The 16,170-nt window shown below is 48.5% G+C and overlaps 1 protein-coding gene across 3 annotated transcripts in view; it reads right to left on the reverse strand.

Annotated features, from left to right (window-relative positions):
- The window catches only part of GCM1 (glial cells missing transcription factor 1), a 540,509-nt gene that overhangs the window by 69,350 nt on the left and 454,989 nt on the right, over nucleotides 1–16,170 (reverse strand). The window lies entirely within an intron of this gene.

Below are 16,170 nucleotides of genomic sequence, written 5' to 3' on the forward strand. Positions count from 1 at the left end.
GGCTAAATCGATAGGAGCACTGGTGGCCATTTTGAAACTCTGTGTGCATTGAGAGGCTTGACAAGCTGCCTTTGCTGAAGATATCCTGCAATCTTGTTGGGAAGGTAATTGTGTTAGGTGATCTCTAGGAGTGTTTAGGTTTCCCTCAGGGTCTTCATGTCTTTTCATATGGTCTCTCTTTTCTTGAAGGCATACATGTATTTCCCTGATCCATTCCAGGTTTTCCAGTTGGGAGAGAAGGGCATTGTGGGAGGTCTAGGCCATATGAGGGTGTTTCTTCCCGTACAATATTGATAGTTGGTCCCTGTGACAAGTTTCCTGGTATCTTCCTTCTCTTGATTGCCCTGATTGGTATTTTGCCAGGTCCCTAATTCAGCTTCCTGCATCTGGTGTGTGTATTGTTTCTGTTCCTGAGGGGCACTACGGAAAATACATTTTCTGCAAAGGGGCTTGACTAGGTACCAAGCGACCTGAGTTGCCCTGCTCATGATCAACGGCAGAATAACATTGTGTTTTTGAGAAACAACGATTACAAATAGTAATATTTTATAGGAGATAATTGTTTTGGGCCTTGAAGAACACTACTTTAGACAGCTTTTTTTGTAGGCCATCCACTATCAACCAACATGAACCATGAGATCATCCACGATAAAGAATCTAAACCCATCCTCCACCAATACCAATACAGTAAAGGTCTATGTAAAATTGATTTCCTCCGATGGATAACGGCTACGGAACATGCTCTTCCCAGAAGTGAAATATATGGAACACCCCCTCCACTTCAGGAAAAATACTGAAATGGCCAAAATTTTTCCCCACCTCAGGAAAAACCAAACCCGCACCAGGATCCTCTTGGCCTACCTCGTGGTACAATACCACACAAAATACACCATTTGCACTTATACTTTAAATAGCCACTTACAGCACTTACGGCTGTACATTTGTAATTGCAATATCCCTTTTCCTATACTGTGTTGCACTTGTTTATCCCCTGTGCCTCTTTCCTCTTTCTTATGTATACTTTCCTCCTTGTTCCCTCTCACATGCGCTGTGTACCGCGTGGGTTTGCAAGTGAGTGCTGTGCAAATCCCCAATAATATAGAAAAATGCAAATAAATGCCTCTAGCACCGCAGGAGCTTTGTAAGACTTAAATTGCACTGTCTTTCAAACATACTTAGCAAACTGTAAGCCAACATGTTCTTATAAGATTAATTGCCTAAAATGACTGTAGCTCAAATGTGACACAGACAGAAAATGCACACCGAATAAGCACATTACCATAACGCTGACACTCACAGTAACAATAACATTGTCAGGCGTGTCTTACCATTCCAACATGGTACCTTTGCAAATGGCGCGTTAGCTAAGATGCAATGGCCCAATGCAAGGCACTCTCTGCGTTGGTTAAGGATTGGGAGCATTTTTATAATATTCTTTACACACACTGTACAGCACCACAAGCGTGGACAAAAATATCAATTCATCCAGCAGTATGGAAACAAAAGAAGCTCTTAAAAGCACCATTTGACCATTGGCTCTCCAATTTACATAGTTGACCCAGCTTCTACAAAATTGCCAACACTTCTGTTACATCTGCCCTGCGTCCTGCAATGCGTCCCGCAACGTGGTGACGCAGGGCGCTCTAATAAAAGCCCCGCCCCTGCTAATGGGAGGAAGTTCCGGGCAAGCTAAGCAACGGGTGTGTCGTGTCTCATTGCGCTCCCCCAGGAGCTACGATCTTGTGGCCTACCTTGAGGCCTACAGCGTCCTGTCTCCAAGCGCCGCTGCGCTCCGACAGGATGCAACAATGGCGATGAGGACACTCGAGCCCTGCACACACGCTCGACACTCTACCACCTATAATTAGCAACCAGCCACGTGCAAAATTATTGGGACAACCGGTGGGGGAGGCACACAAACCCCCCCCAAAAAAAAAATGTTTCTCCTTCGCATATTCCTGCACAGCAGCCTGTACTCAACAACGTGACCCACGGCTGAGAAAGAGGGGGCACACTCCCAACAAAAGACCACACAGAGGCAACACCCTGCAAACAGCCCTCCAGGGAACAGTTCCACTACGGTACTACGCGGGAAAACGTCAGGCTCACGCCACACAGGTGTGTGTGTAACAACTGTCCATGGTGTGCACCCATGTGGCACAACCAGCTCGCGCACCACGACCTGAGGTTTTCAACCACTGGGGGCATGGGTGCCTGAGGATCCGGATAAAGGTGAGAAAGTCGAATCCAATCATAACAAAGAGAGATCTCTGCGATGGCGACAGGCACATCCACCCCCGGGCCCAGAACGCCGTCCAGACTTGCGGCAAATCTATCGATGTCATCACCACAAGTACGCCCACAGGGAAGCTCCGCCGCAGTGATGCAGCCGTTCGACCCCTTTACAGATCCACCATCAGTCGGTCCCTGGTGGCAGCTATGGATCCAGAAATTCAAAATGGCGATGGACTGTAAGGCTATAACAACCACCAGGAAAATGAGATCGCACCTGCTGCTTAACGTGGGGGACGAGGTACTGCGTATCTTCAACTCACTAACGATCACGGATGGCCAGGACATTTACCAGCAAGCGAAAGACGCTCTGACGGCGCATTTTCTCCCACAACTCAACCCTGATTATGAGACATTCATATTTTGCACTACCATTCAGACAGGAGAGGAGACCCTTGATGCATACCACACTCGACTAAGGAAACTGGCAATATCGTGTGAATTCAGGAATGTCGAGAAAGAAATCCGGAGACAGATCATCAATGGCATCCAATCGGAAAAACTGAGAAGGATGGTACTCAGTGAGAAGGGTATCTCCCTAACACGCATCCTGGAATTGGGTTGCCAAAGAGAGCTGGCACACGCCAGGGCCGCCAACATGGGCGCAACTCTACAAAAACTTCAGCCGGCCCTCACGACAGCCATGGTGTCTCACATCACCAACAGACAGTCCACAAGAGACGAGGGTGGTGGCAACCATACACAAACCAGATGGCAAACACGCATCCCGGGATCCACAGTGTGTGGTTGGTGTGGTGGTACACGACATGGATGGCGAAACTGCCCGGCACAAGGGACAACGTGCGGAGCATGTGGCAGAAAGGACCACTATGCCAAAGTGTGCCGATCATCGAGCACCCCACTCCCTCCCCCGAACAACCCACAAGAGAAGAGCGGGACCAAGAAGAAGAAGCAAGCCAATGCGAGGCAAGTAGAAACGGCAAACTCTTCGACTGAGGAAGAAGGGGATGACGTTTCTGGGGCCCAACAAGAATCCAGCAGGGAACAGTGAAGAAAGGGAGAAAAGTGTACCAGGTGTCAGCTCTGGACCATGGACATACGACGCTGAAAAGAGGGCTCAGAAGACGCAAATGCCAGGTCACCCTCCAAAACCAGCAAGTATGGATGACCATAGACACCGGAGCATCCGTAAATGTAATGCCCTCAAGCAGATTCCACACACTGCAACCGCAGCCTGAAAAACACAGACACGTTATTGTTTGCATATGGCTGCAGGAAGCCTCTACCAGTGATAGGCAGATTTCGTACCACCTTGAGCCATGGTGAAAACAGGTTGCAGTCAAAAATCTACGTCGTAAATGAGGGGGTCGAATGCCTCCTGAGCGGGGATGCGGCTGAAGACCTAAGGTTAGTCAAATTTGTCTGTCAAGTGAACGAAGCACAAGCAGTGGAGGAGTATCCCAACCTGCAAAAAGGGATAGGGTGTCTCAAAGGAAAGACAATCGGGCTCCACATAGATGAGTCAGTCCAGCCAAAGACTGTAAGGCACAGGAGAACCCCGTTCCACATGCAGGAACAAGTCGAGAAAGAACTCAAAGCATTGGAAGAAGCTGGTATAATAGAAGAGGTCGCTGGGCCCACACCATGGGTTTCCCCGATGGTGGTCACAAAAAAACCCAAACAGCCGGGTATTTGCATTGACATGCGCCTTCCGAACACTGCAATCAAGCGCGAGCGACACATTACACCTACGCTCGACGAGACCGTGGCCGACCTTACCGGGTCACGAGTCTTCTCCAAAGTGGATCTGAGAGCAGGTTACCACCAGCTAAAACTGCATAGGGACTCTCGCTACATAACCACTTTCTCAACACATCTGGTATTACGACATTACAAGCGTCTAAGTTTTGGGATCTCGTCGGCCGCCGAAGTCTTCCAACAGACAATTCAGGAGGTCATCCGGGACATACCAGGTGTCCTGCATGTGAGCGACGACATACTGATACATTCACAAGACAGAGAAGAACACCTGAGGAGACTGCAGATGCTCCTGGGCAGGTTAGAAGACGCTGGTCTAACGATTCACAAAGACTAATGTGAATTCTTCAAAACTGACATTTCTTTTTTTGGCTACAAGTTCAGCAGCACTGGCATTTCCCCAGACCCCCAAAAGGTTGCTGACATTCAGGCTGCGAGCCCACCCACAACACCCAAGGACGTGCGCAGCTTCCTAGGGATGGCCACATACTGTGGGAGGTTCATCCCGAATCTGGCCACCCTCTCTGAACCCCTGCGAGAGCAGACCAAGCTGAATACAAAGTGGGAATGGGGGCAAACATGCCAAGAGGCGTTTGAAAAGATCAAGGAGTCGCTGTCCATCGACACGAAGATGGCATACTACGACACCGAGCTCCCAACGGAACTGTTTGTGGATGCGAGCCCTGTAGGCCTAGGGGCAATCCTAATGCAGGTCACAAATGAAGGGGAGAAGAGGCCCATCGCATATACGTCAAGAGCCCTCACAATGACCGAGCAGCGATACTTGCACATCGAGCAAGAGGCAATTTCAGTACTCTGGGGTGTTGTCATTTTCACCTTTACCTCTATGGCCGAAGATTCACAGCAGTTACGGATCACAAGCCCTTGCTGCCCATCTTCATGGGCACATCCTCTCATCCACCGGCCAGAATAGCCAAATGGCTACTACACCTCCAGCAATACCATTTCGAGTTGGCCTATCAGCCGGGAAGCGGAAACCCGGCGGACTTCCTCTCAAGACATCCTCGAGCGGCGACGCCACGAGAAATCCAAGTAGCCGAAGAGACAGAGGAACACATCTGCCAAGTCGTGCGGGCAATGAGACCCAAAGCTGTCAGCATCGAAGACATTGAATCGGAAACATACAAGGACCCGGGCTGCGACCTGGTGAAGGATGCAATCATCTCTGGCGACTGGAAGTTGTTCATGAAGAACACCCACAATAGGACCGCAGATGCAAAGGCGTTCCTCACAGGGATATTCACCACACAACAGGACCTGTCAATCACAGAACGTGGAGTGCTGCTCAGGGGAAATCGCATCATCATCCCGCCGAGCCTCCAAGACAGAATAGTGGCATTAGCTCACGAAGGCCACCAAGGGATGGCTCGGACAAAGGCCCGCATCTGGCACCGAGTGTGGTTTCCACAGATAGACGAGAAGGTCAAAAGGCTAATAAACACTTGTCTGCCCTGCCAAATCACCTGAGCTCCACCTGACCCGGAACCAATCCTGTCAGCCGAACGAGGCAGGAGTAGATGGGACGCAATCAGCATCGATTTCTGTACACTGCAAGAAGGCCTGTACCTCTTGGTGGCCATTGGCGATCACTCCCGATACCCCGAAGTGGAGATAGTGGAATCCACAGCAGCGGAGGGGGTAATCCCTGCCATGGAAAAGATGTTCGCAACGCATGGACTGCCCACAACCATAAAGAGTGACAATGGCCCCCCATTCCAAGGGGAGGAATTCAAACAGTATCTGCAGGAACTAAACATAAAATACCATCACATCATGCCACGATGGCCCCAAGCTAATGGGGACGTAGAACGTTTCATGAGGACACTCAACAAGGTGATGAGACTATCCAGAGCAAATGCCAACCCGTGGAAAGTCGACCTGTACCGTTTCCTACGAAACTACCGGGTAACCCCTCACAGCACGACGGGCATCCCGCCAGCCGATCTCATGTTTGGCACGATCATAAAATCCTCCATTCCACACCACCCCAGCAGGGGCCCGGACGAATTCGTCAAAGAACGCACCGAAAGGAGGAGAACAAGGGCAAATGCGCATATGAGTGCAAAAAGGAGATCAAAGCCATCCAACCACCAGGTGGGCGACCAGGTGTTCATGTTAAGGAACCCGACAAGGTCCAAATTAGACACCAGATACGAGTCACTCCCATGGACTGTCAGTGGGAAACAAAGAACCATGATAACTGTAAAGAGAGGACGCCGACAGGTGACACGAAATGCGTCATGGTTCAAGGCGGTGCCATGCAACCTATGGACTGATGGCGATTGTAACCAAGAAGAAGAGGAACCTCAACTAAGCGAGAGAGCACTCTCACCTGCGGGACGATGCCGATGTGGGTGACAGAACGTGGGTGCAGTGGATTGAACCTGATGTAGGGGAGCCGGACATGGAAGGTGAGGCACCCAGTGAGACAGTGGGGACCAGCCCAAAAAGGGGGGCGATATGGTTTGAGAACCGCCACCCGGCCACCAGCGCGGCTCAAAGACTATGTGTGGTAGGCTGCCCCACCAGAACTATAAGGGGGGAAGGTTTTGGGTTTTCGGTATTTGACATGTGTTGTTTTGTTATTAAAGTTTATTGAAATATATAAGGAATGTTACATCCGCCCTGCGTCCCGCAACGCGGTGACGCAGGGCGCTCTAATAAAAGCCCCGCCCCCGCTAATGGGAGGCAATTCCGGGCAAGCTACGCAACGGGTGTGTCGTGTCTCATTGCGCTCCCCCAGGAGCTACGATCTTGCGGCCTACCTTGAGGCCTACAGCATCCTGTCTCCAATTTCCGCTGCGCTCCGACAGGATGCAACAACTTCAACAACGCTTTTTGTCATGATGCACTAATTCCGCATCAAACAGCTGCTGATTGATACAAAGGCTCCTCTACATACAGCTGCATGAGGACTGGCAGGGGCTAAAGCTCTCTCTAGCCAGATCTAAAAATGTCCAGGTTTGTAATTCATGTATAGCATCCTAATTATTGTATTTGTTGTCTTGATTATACATGTGCACACATTTCTGTGTTAAACCCTCACACTTACTCAATGTGGCTGTACCTTGCAGCAGAAGAAACAGAATGAAGAGTTTCCTGGCTCCAGTACATCCTAACTATATCACAAGACATAGTGGCACCATTCAGAAGAAAGAGGAACAGAAGGGATAGACCAAAGCTGCCTCAATGACAAGATAAAAAAACAGGGTGGTGTTGAGTTTGAACAAGCAATAAGGATTGGAAGAGAAGGAAATGGCTACAGCGATTTGGAGGAACATAAAAAAAGGTTTTGTACTTTTTCAATGCCTTGAATGCGGCTAAGTGCAGTAGCATCAGAATTGGCAGTCACACTTCACACAGTGCAATAAATGGAAGGCAGTAGAGCCATTCAAATCAAATAATTTGGAGACCTCTTGTAAGGAAATAGTGGCACATTTTTATGTTTAATAATATTTTGCTAGAAACACAGGAGTCAGATGGACCTCATCAAGAGTTGGGTGGAGCGGCAGAAATGTGGCGGTAACGCTATTACCGCCGATTTATCGCTCCACCCAATTCCGAGTTTTGGCAGAAAGCTGGAGGTTTACCTCTCTAGCTTTCAACCCGTTTTCAGGGCTATTACAGCTAGCGGTAATAGTGTTGAAAATCCCCAAAGAGTCGTACGGAGGACTCTCAAAACAATGGGGAATTACTGCCTTACCACTACTTGGGATCCAGCCTTAATATTGTTGGACCTAGTAGCAGTAACGCTAATATTGTTGACGGTATCCCAGCACAATTACCACCAGGATACCATCAAGGCTATGAGGAGTCCCAGAGACTAGTGCTCTATTGATGGCCACTTTGAATGGAACACTGCAACAAACACAAACTCAGCTAATAATCGACTGTCTGACACTTATTTAAAGGTCCATTAAACACAAGCATTGGCAAAGTCAACCATTTTGGTTTTCTAAAGGCAGGCCTTCCCCCATTAATGTGCATTTAACATTACAACTTTTATATTACACATTTGTATGAATGATCCAAGTTAAATTAATAAAATACTGCTACAAGTCCTTTCTTAAAAAAAAGAGCTGTAGAAGTGCAACAGGGTAGAATTCTGTCTAGAATTAAAATGGTACAGTCAGCGGGGTACCGTAAAGCGTGTGAGGTTTTAGGGCTAATTGATGCTAAACCAAACATTATAAGCAAAATTAAGTCCCCTGAGTGCAGAAGAACAGCGCTGGTGACTAGATTAAATATGCTCCCCCTCAAGGCCCGAATGAGTTGGTTGGGTTTTGACAAATTGAGTACCTGCGGTATTGGCAAAGAAGAGGTTATAGTGCATTTTGTACAATTTTTACATTTTTCCATATGATAAATGATCTTTGTTTTGTTTCGAACAAAATAATACAGTGAAAAAATGAACAATTAGATTTGAACATTGGTACTTACACACCAACTTTAGCACCTAGGGATCTAGACAGAATCCGTGCCTGTATAAAGTACTAGATACTAGGCACAGTACTGAAAATTGCAAAAGAATAATTTAATAATCAGGTGTATACTTTGTCCAGTAGGAACACCATTTTTGTATTTATTGTCCAGCCACAGACGAGGCATCTGCATTCGCCACACCCTAGCCCTGGAAAACTGGCACCCCAGCATCTTGCTATTCCTGTTAAAGATCTCCAGAAGCTTGTGGGAACTAAAGTGAATGTGGACATCAACAGGGGATTCCTAGAGGACCCTGTGCCTAAACAAATCCTTCAGGAGCTCGTTCAGAACCCCACTCTGGAAGGGGTACCCACTGTTGTTGATGTAGAGATTGATACAGAGACCACTGGGAAATCATTTCTTAAAAAGATCAGTCATGAAGTGGCAACTTATTTAAATTCTAACCTTAGGCTGCAGGATATCTATCTTCCTTTCACTTTTCCTACATAAACCACTTTAGTCGAGGATGTATGTAGTAGATGTCAGCCCTCTAGTATTAATGGTCTGCCACTCCTCCAAAGTGTTGGAAACATTGTGTTACTGGAATGGAACAATCTTGAGAAATCTTCAGTGCCTTCATATTGTCTGCAAATGTATGCTGCACAAGGGCTGGAGTGAATCTACAGATAATATGAACGTGGGCACCTTGTTGCCAAGCTTGGTGGGTAATGCCTCTGTTGCTGCACAGGAGACCTACCTGAAAGATGTTATAAAATGAGCCAATGCTGCTTCTGATTTTCCCATGGCTTCTGGAACGTGAACTGCATACAGTGCACAATCTATGTTGAAAGAAAACTTCCAGGCATTGATGGTAGCCATTGATGGAGGTTTAAACTGAGGTCCAAACCTTGAAATGATGGGGAAGAAGTTAACGTTATGCTCCTACGTTTCTTTTGAGGTACACTGTATTCTTTTTTTTTAAATACTTAATTATTCCATTTTGCCAAAAACAAGACAAACAAAAACATGGAGTCCGATCCCACAGTGATACACCCAGAGCATGATATAACAAAGTACCAACATTGTGCATTACAAAGAAGCTGTCCACAGTATCGCACTAATTGATTCCTCAGCCACTACAGTCAAATACTGAACGTAGAGCTCCCACGCATCCAGTGGCCCGGCATGCTGCCGTAAAATACAGATGAATGCTGTCTCTTTGGCATGGCAATACGCAACATCCCACAGCCACACTTGCACATTGGGTGGGCGTCCTTTCCCCCAATGCATAGCCACCCTCCCACGGGCCACCACCAGGAGCAAATCAGCCATCCGTCTAGCCCCCCGCGACAGGGACCTAGTGCATCCCTTCAGTGCCATGAAGGGATCGGGATCTAGCTGTTCGCCAACAAGTGTCTGGCGTAGCTGGGAAATGCCTGAGGAGTCGGTGTATGATAGACTTCATGTAAAAAATTGGACCAGCTGGACTTTGGAATTCAAGAAACTTTCTTGGTTTGACGGAGCACACACTGCCAGTCCTCTTCCACAATGCCCCTGCGATGATCCCTCTCCCAACTCTGGTTTGGTGCGTACCTCTCCTTTGGAATATCAACCAGAAAGCTATTGTAAAGCCGAGAGACCAGGCGACCCTCGCCCTGCAATTGAATCACCCCATGCAGCAATTCACAGGTGGGAGGCTGTCGGGGAAACAATGGAAATGTTGCCTTAAGGACATTCCGCACCAAGAATAAATGCAAATGCCCAAGGCGGTACATGCCCGCCCCCTTTCCCGCGCCTGCTGCAGTGATAAGAACTCCCAACCAACAATGAATTCCCCGAAGTTGGTGACACACAGATTCTCCAACCACTGAAGTTATGCCCTCTCCCGGGTAATCTCCAATCCCGCTACAGGCCTAACAGGTAGGAGAGGCGAGAACAATATATCAATGCTCATTTTGCACGCCACCTTGCTCCAAATTCCGCTGGTGACCCCCACAATGTTCAAGGAGCCATCGCTGTCTTTGGGGTCTGGAGAACCACAGAGCGTAACAGCCACACCTGCACATGGGGCCCGATGAATTGATTAGCATACCAATGCGCCAGGTAGTGTGCCTATGCCAATCAGTAATGTCGCTCCAGATCCAGCAGGCCCAGGCCTCCATTCTCGTAGGGCTGCATCAGCGTGGAATATGCCACCCTCACCGGCTTTCTGGCCCAGAGTAAATAAAGGATAAGCCCCGGAAGCCGCAGAACAAAACCAGTGGAGAGAAGCAGTGGGATGTTGAGAAAGAGATAAAGAAATTTGGGAAGCACAATCATCTTCACAATCGAGATACGCTGAATCAACGTGAGAGGGAGTGACTGCCACCTCTCCACTCTGTCCTGGAGGGACCCAAGCGCCGGTCATAGTTGTCCACAAACAGCTCCTCACGGTCCCACCAACACCTCAACCTCAAGATACCAGACCCTAGACAACTCATGCTAAAGGCCAAACTTGTCTGCAAATTCTGCGGTCCCATCTGTTAGAGGGAAGACCACTGATTTGCTGTGATTGATCCACATGCCTGAGAATTTCCCAAACGTAATTACCTACCACATCACTTGGCCCAGATTGCGCTCTGTGTCACTGAGGAAGAAAGCCACATCCTCTGTATGTAAGGAGATTATCAGCCTATGTGGTCCCGCTGGATATGCTGCTCTTGCAAGATGGCCACCAATTACTCCATCGTCAGATCAAACAGGAGTGGTGTAAGGAAGGCATGGTATCAACAGTAAGACAGACACAAGTGTCCAGAGTTCAAGGGTGTTCATTGAACTTTCATTGGGTTTGAAAGGGTCTATACTAATACACCTATTGCCAATGCTTACCTCTAACTACAAATAGCGTGGGAAACAATGTTATGTAAAATAAAAGGTGTTAGATAAATCATATGTCTGGATATTCAAGCCATAGGCTTCCCATATGTTTAGCACGGGACAAGGCGGCACACTCGAGCTTAGCACAGTCTCTGGCTTCTCAACCACAAGCGTGCAGTTCAAAACTTCCACATCATGGCCTTCTGTGCCAACATCTCTTTGCTATTCAAAGTCTCTTGTTTCAGAGGGCCTGATGCAACAAACAAACAATAAAGTTCCTTTCCTTTTATATTTCTCATATACACAATGTTCTTAGGTGTTTTATGGATCCCCCTCCGCCAGGCTCAAATCCATTTCAAACAATTTGGTTAGGATTTTCACTTATCTAATTTCTTGGGCAATTCACTATTCACCCCGGATCCCCCTCCGACCGACTCAGATCAACTTTGACATCAAATCTTCAATCAGTCTCCCTCTGCCGGGTGCGGACCAATAACATACACTTACTTTAACCCAAAGCTTTCAATTGATCTCCCTCTGCCAGGCTCGGACCAACTTTATCTACTGTGCACAGGATTTCACTTGACCTGTCACAGGACCACATCAATTCACAATCCTTTGCCACTCATCACTTTTGTTAACTCTCAGCTACATACCGTACAGAGACCTTGGATTGAGCACGCACGTAGTGCCGGTCCACTCTGTCAAAGGTATCGTAGCTTGGTTTCAAAGTTCAATCACTCATCTGCTGTTCAACTTCACTTGCGTTGGTTATCGCGTCGGTTAACACATGTGTTTTAAACAATGGTCGTTTCAGCGCTTGCCATACAATGTTGCCGCTTGCAACCTTGGCTTCAACACAGACCGGTCCTGTATCCATCTCATCAACTCAGGCTTTGTTGATTTCACTGACGCTGCTTTGGTGTTGGATCCATGTACAGTACCACAGCAGCTGGCCATTCTCCCCACCTTGATTATCAATGCAGGAGAACCCGCGTACCTCTGACACACAATACAGGATTCTTCAGCTGGGTTTCCTGGTCTTACGTTTTCTAATCTTGAGGTTTCATGAAAGTAACGGTTCCTTGTCGAAAAGGTCAAGGGAACTTCCTTCCTTGCAATCACCTTCTGTTTTGCCGTCTTTCTCCTCTTGTTAAACTGCCATCTTGGAAATGCTGTTTCCTCGTGTGCTTTGCCTCGCTCAGAGTGTGCTATCGTGCTCCGCCTTTTATTCATGTGGGGAAGTGTAATGGAAGTCAGGTGTGTGTGATAGTCCGTAATTGCCTGACTTTGCCTGACCATTGTATTTGGACATATCAGATATACGGCTCGGGTGTTAGTCTGTTTTCTCTCATAGCGTGCTGTCCGTGAGAAAGGATTCATGTTGTAAAAGGGGGGGGCTGAGTTCCTTAATATCCTACCTGATAGAATGGGGTAAAGGTGTTACAAAGAAGGGGATACCGCGTCTCGCCATCCGGTGTCCCTCTCCCTGAAGACCCCTCACCCAGGTGATCCTCCTGCACCCGTCCACCTCCTGCACCCGTCCACCCCCAGGAACTGGATCCGAATGCGATGGCCATGTCCTGGCCAACTGGATGACAGATCTTCAGGGACTAGTGGGTGAGCCATCTTCTGGTTGAATACCTTCTCAGCATCCCAAAAAATTGCGCCCACCTGTATCTCCGGTGTCACAACCACCAAGACCCCAAAAAACAATGCAAGCCAGTTGTAATGTTCCTCCTGGGTGCACACCCTGCCTGATCTGCCAGCATGAGTCCTGGCATCAGGGGGAGCAGCCGATTGGCCAACACCCTGGCAAAAATCACATTGTCAACATTGATTAACGAAATTTGCCGGTAGGACGCACACTCCTCGGCTGACTTCCCTTTCTTGTGCACCAAAATATTATTTGCCTTCCGAAGCGAGTGGGGGAAGCGTTCCTGAGGCAAGTAACTCATCATATACTCGCAATAAAATGGGAGCCAGGATATGGTCTTATGCCTTATAAAACTCTCCAGAGAGTCCATCAGGGCCTTGAGACTTGGACCCAGGGAGCTCCTTAATCACTGCAAGTATATCTTCCACAGACAGCTCCCGATTGAGCGCCTCACGGAGCAGAGGGTCTACCTCATACAGCTCGGCCCCTCCGAATAGCACTGCAGGCTCTCTGCGTCTTGGGAGTACCTGAACCCTTAAACATGCCGGTAAAGTGCACAGAATTTGGCTGCAATGTCCTCCTCTGCGCACAACGGATTCCGTTGGGAGCCCCTGAGACACACTATATGCAGGGGCCTCCTGTCCACTGCCAGCAGCTGGGCCAAGAAGGCCCTGGGTTTCTGTCCCTGACCATACTGCAGAATCAGGTGGCCCCAGCCAAGAAACTTGAACTCCTGGTACGCGTTCACCCGAAACTCATCCAACTCTGGCCACAGCTCAGCCAGTACCTTGGGGTCCGCCTTGGACACAAAAGCACACTCTAACCACTTCAACTATGTCTCCCCTGCCTCCAGTACCCCCCTGATCACCCAGTGGATCCCATTTTCCTTGGCTATACAAACCCCTCGTATAAAACATTTTGAAGCACTCCCAGAGTCCCCCCTGTGAGGAGACAGAGCCCTCTTTGTTGGTCAAATAGGCCCCTATTTTGCCTCGCAGTTCCTGAGAAAACATAGCATTGTGCAATACGGTGGGCTTGAAGCACCAGGAGCAAGCTCCCCCACCTCCACGCTCCCAACAAGCACTCTGGAGCCACCAGTGAATGGTTGGACAGGGTCCAGGGTAAAGATCTGTCAGTCGCCTCATGCGAACCCCCCAGCGTGGGACACCAGCAGATAGTCCAGCTTAGTGCTGGAACCATGAATCCAGAAGTGAAATGTATAATCCCGCACATCCCAGGGCTGCCTGCTCTACACATCCACCAAGATGTAAGTTGTACAAATCTCCTTCACCTATTGATTTGCCCTGGACGGTGAGCCCCGGCCAGCCCCAGACCTATCCATCAAAGGGTATATTATCAAGTTCAGATCCATGCCCCACACAATGGTAGCATCCCGACGGCTGGCCAACTGGACCATCACCCAGTTAAAGGAATTGGCGCTATCCAGATTCGGCCCACAAGTGTTGACCAACGCAACCTTCACTCCCTCCAGGACGCCAAAGACCACTCGAATACAGGTATTTCAGAGCGCGACCAGGGAGGGGAACAGAGGAGAAAACAAAAAAAGAAAATGATCTTACTAGGCCCAGTGACTTTGAGAACGTGCATGAGCATGGGGAAGGGAAAAGGGAAAAGTGCATGGGAGGGGGGATAAATTGGAAAGTGCAGAGCATAGGAGAGAAAAGATAAATAATAAGTAAATAAATAAATAAATAAGGTGATCAAAAACAGTGGTAGTGCAGCCTGTGAAGGCAAAGTGCAAGGTTAGTCAGATAGGGTGTATCTGATAAGTGCAGAAGAAGAATGGGGTGGACTGTATGGGTATAGATACAGACCCCAGTGTAAGGGGTGGCCAGGAGGCAGTGCAGGGGGGTGGCAGGGTGAGCAGGTACCTGGGCCTGAAGGACAGAGGGTGGCCCAGTGCAACAGTGCCGTGAGACAAAGCAGATCAGCAGGAAAGAAGAGGGGCAAAGGCAGAGGCAAAGAGGAAGGTCTTGAGGCGCTTCCGGGACCGTATATGGTTCTCCTCAAGTTTCAAGGTGGCAGGGAGGCAGTTTCAAAGGGAGGCCCAGCCGAAGACAGGGATCTACACCCAGCTCGTTTCTTTGAAAAACAACTGACCCTAAGGGAGTTAGAGGGAGCGAAGGGCTTGAGAGCGGAGATATTTATGGAGGGATAGTTGAAGGTTTTTTGGACCAAGGCCCCAGAAAGCCTTGTGGACAATGCAAAGGGTTTTAAATTTAATCCTTGTATCCACTGGGAGCCAATGAAGGGATTTCAGAACTTGAAAGATACGATCCCAGGGCTGAAGGCCAAGGACAAGTCTTGCAGTCCTGTTCTGGATTAGTTGTAAAGGGCGGAGTGTGGAGGCAGGTAGATTTAGAAAGAGGCTGTACGGTAGTCCAACCTAGAGAGAATCAGAGCTTGGGAGACAGTGAGCTTCTGAGGGAAGGAGAGGAAAGGAAGAGTACCTCTAGGGAGGTGCAGTAAGAAGTTTGACTTTTTAGAGACGTCAGAGATGTGTGCGGAGAAGCAAAGTGTGGAGTCAAAGATGACCCCGGGGTTCTTACCTCCGCAGGTAGGGGCAGGAGGAGGGCCAAGGTAGGCCAGCCAGACAGTGAGGGGAAATGATGGAGAGGGTGTACCAATGAGGAGGATCTCAATCCTGTTGGCATTTAAACAAAGATCATTGGTAGCACACCAATTTTGAATGACGATTAGACAGTCAGAGATGAGGGAAGGAGAGGAGGTGGCTGAAGGAAGCCTGAAAATGAGTTGGGTGTCGTCAGCATAGCACTAGAAATATGAGCAGAACATGGAAATGCAGTAGGCGAGAGTTGCCAGGTATTGGTTGAAAAGCCAGGGCGAGAGGTTAGATCCCTGGGGAACACCACAGGTAGAGAGGGAGATAGAAGATAGGAAGGACCCACCGAGCCCAGGCAAAACCTTGTCCCTTTAGCCATTAGGCATCCAGACTGTCCCCCATGCCCCTCTATAGATATAATCCCATCCAGGAAGGTGCTTGCCGATTCCAAGGACATAAAGAACTGAGCCTTCCCTTCGTATTGAATGTGTAGCTTGAAGGGGAACAGCATGGATTACTGGATGTTGTTCTCTCCGAGCCACTGCTGAACCCCCATGAAGGATATGCTCGACTAATGCACTGCTACTGAAAAATCAGGGAAAACCTGGAATTTATCGCC

This window comes from Ambystoma mexicanum, chromosome 4p (assembly GCF_040938575.1).
Source record: "Ambystoma mexicanum isolate Mex_15411 chromosome 4p, UKY_AmexF1_1, whole genome shotgun sequence".
Classification (NCBI taxonomy): domain Eukaryota; kingdom Metazoa; phylum Chordata; class Amphibia; order Caudata; family Ambystomatidae; genus Ambystoma; species Ambystoma mexicanum.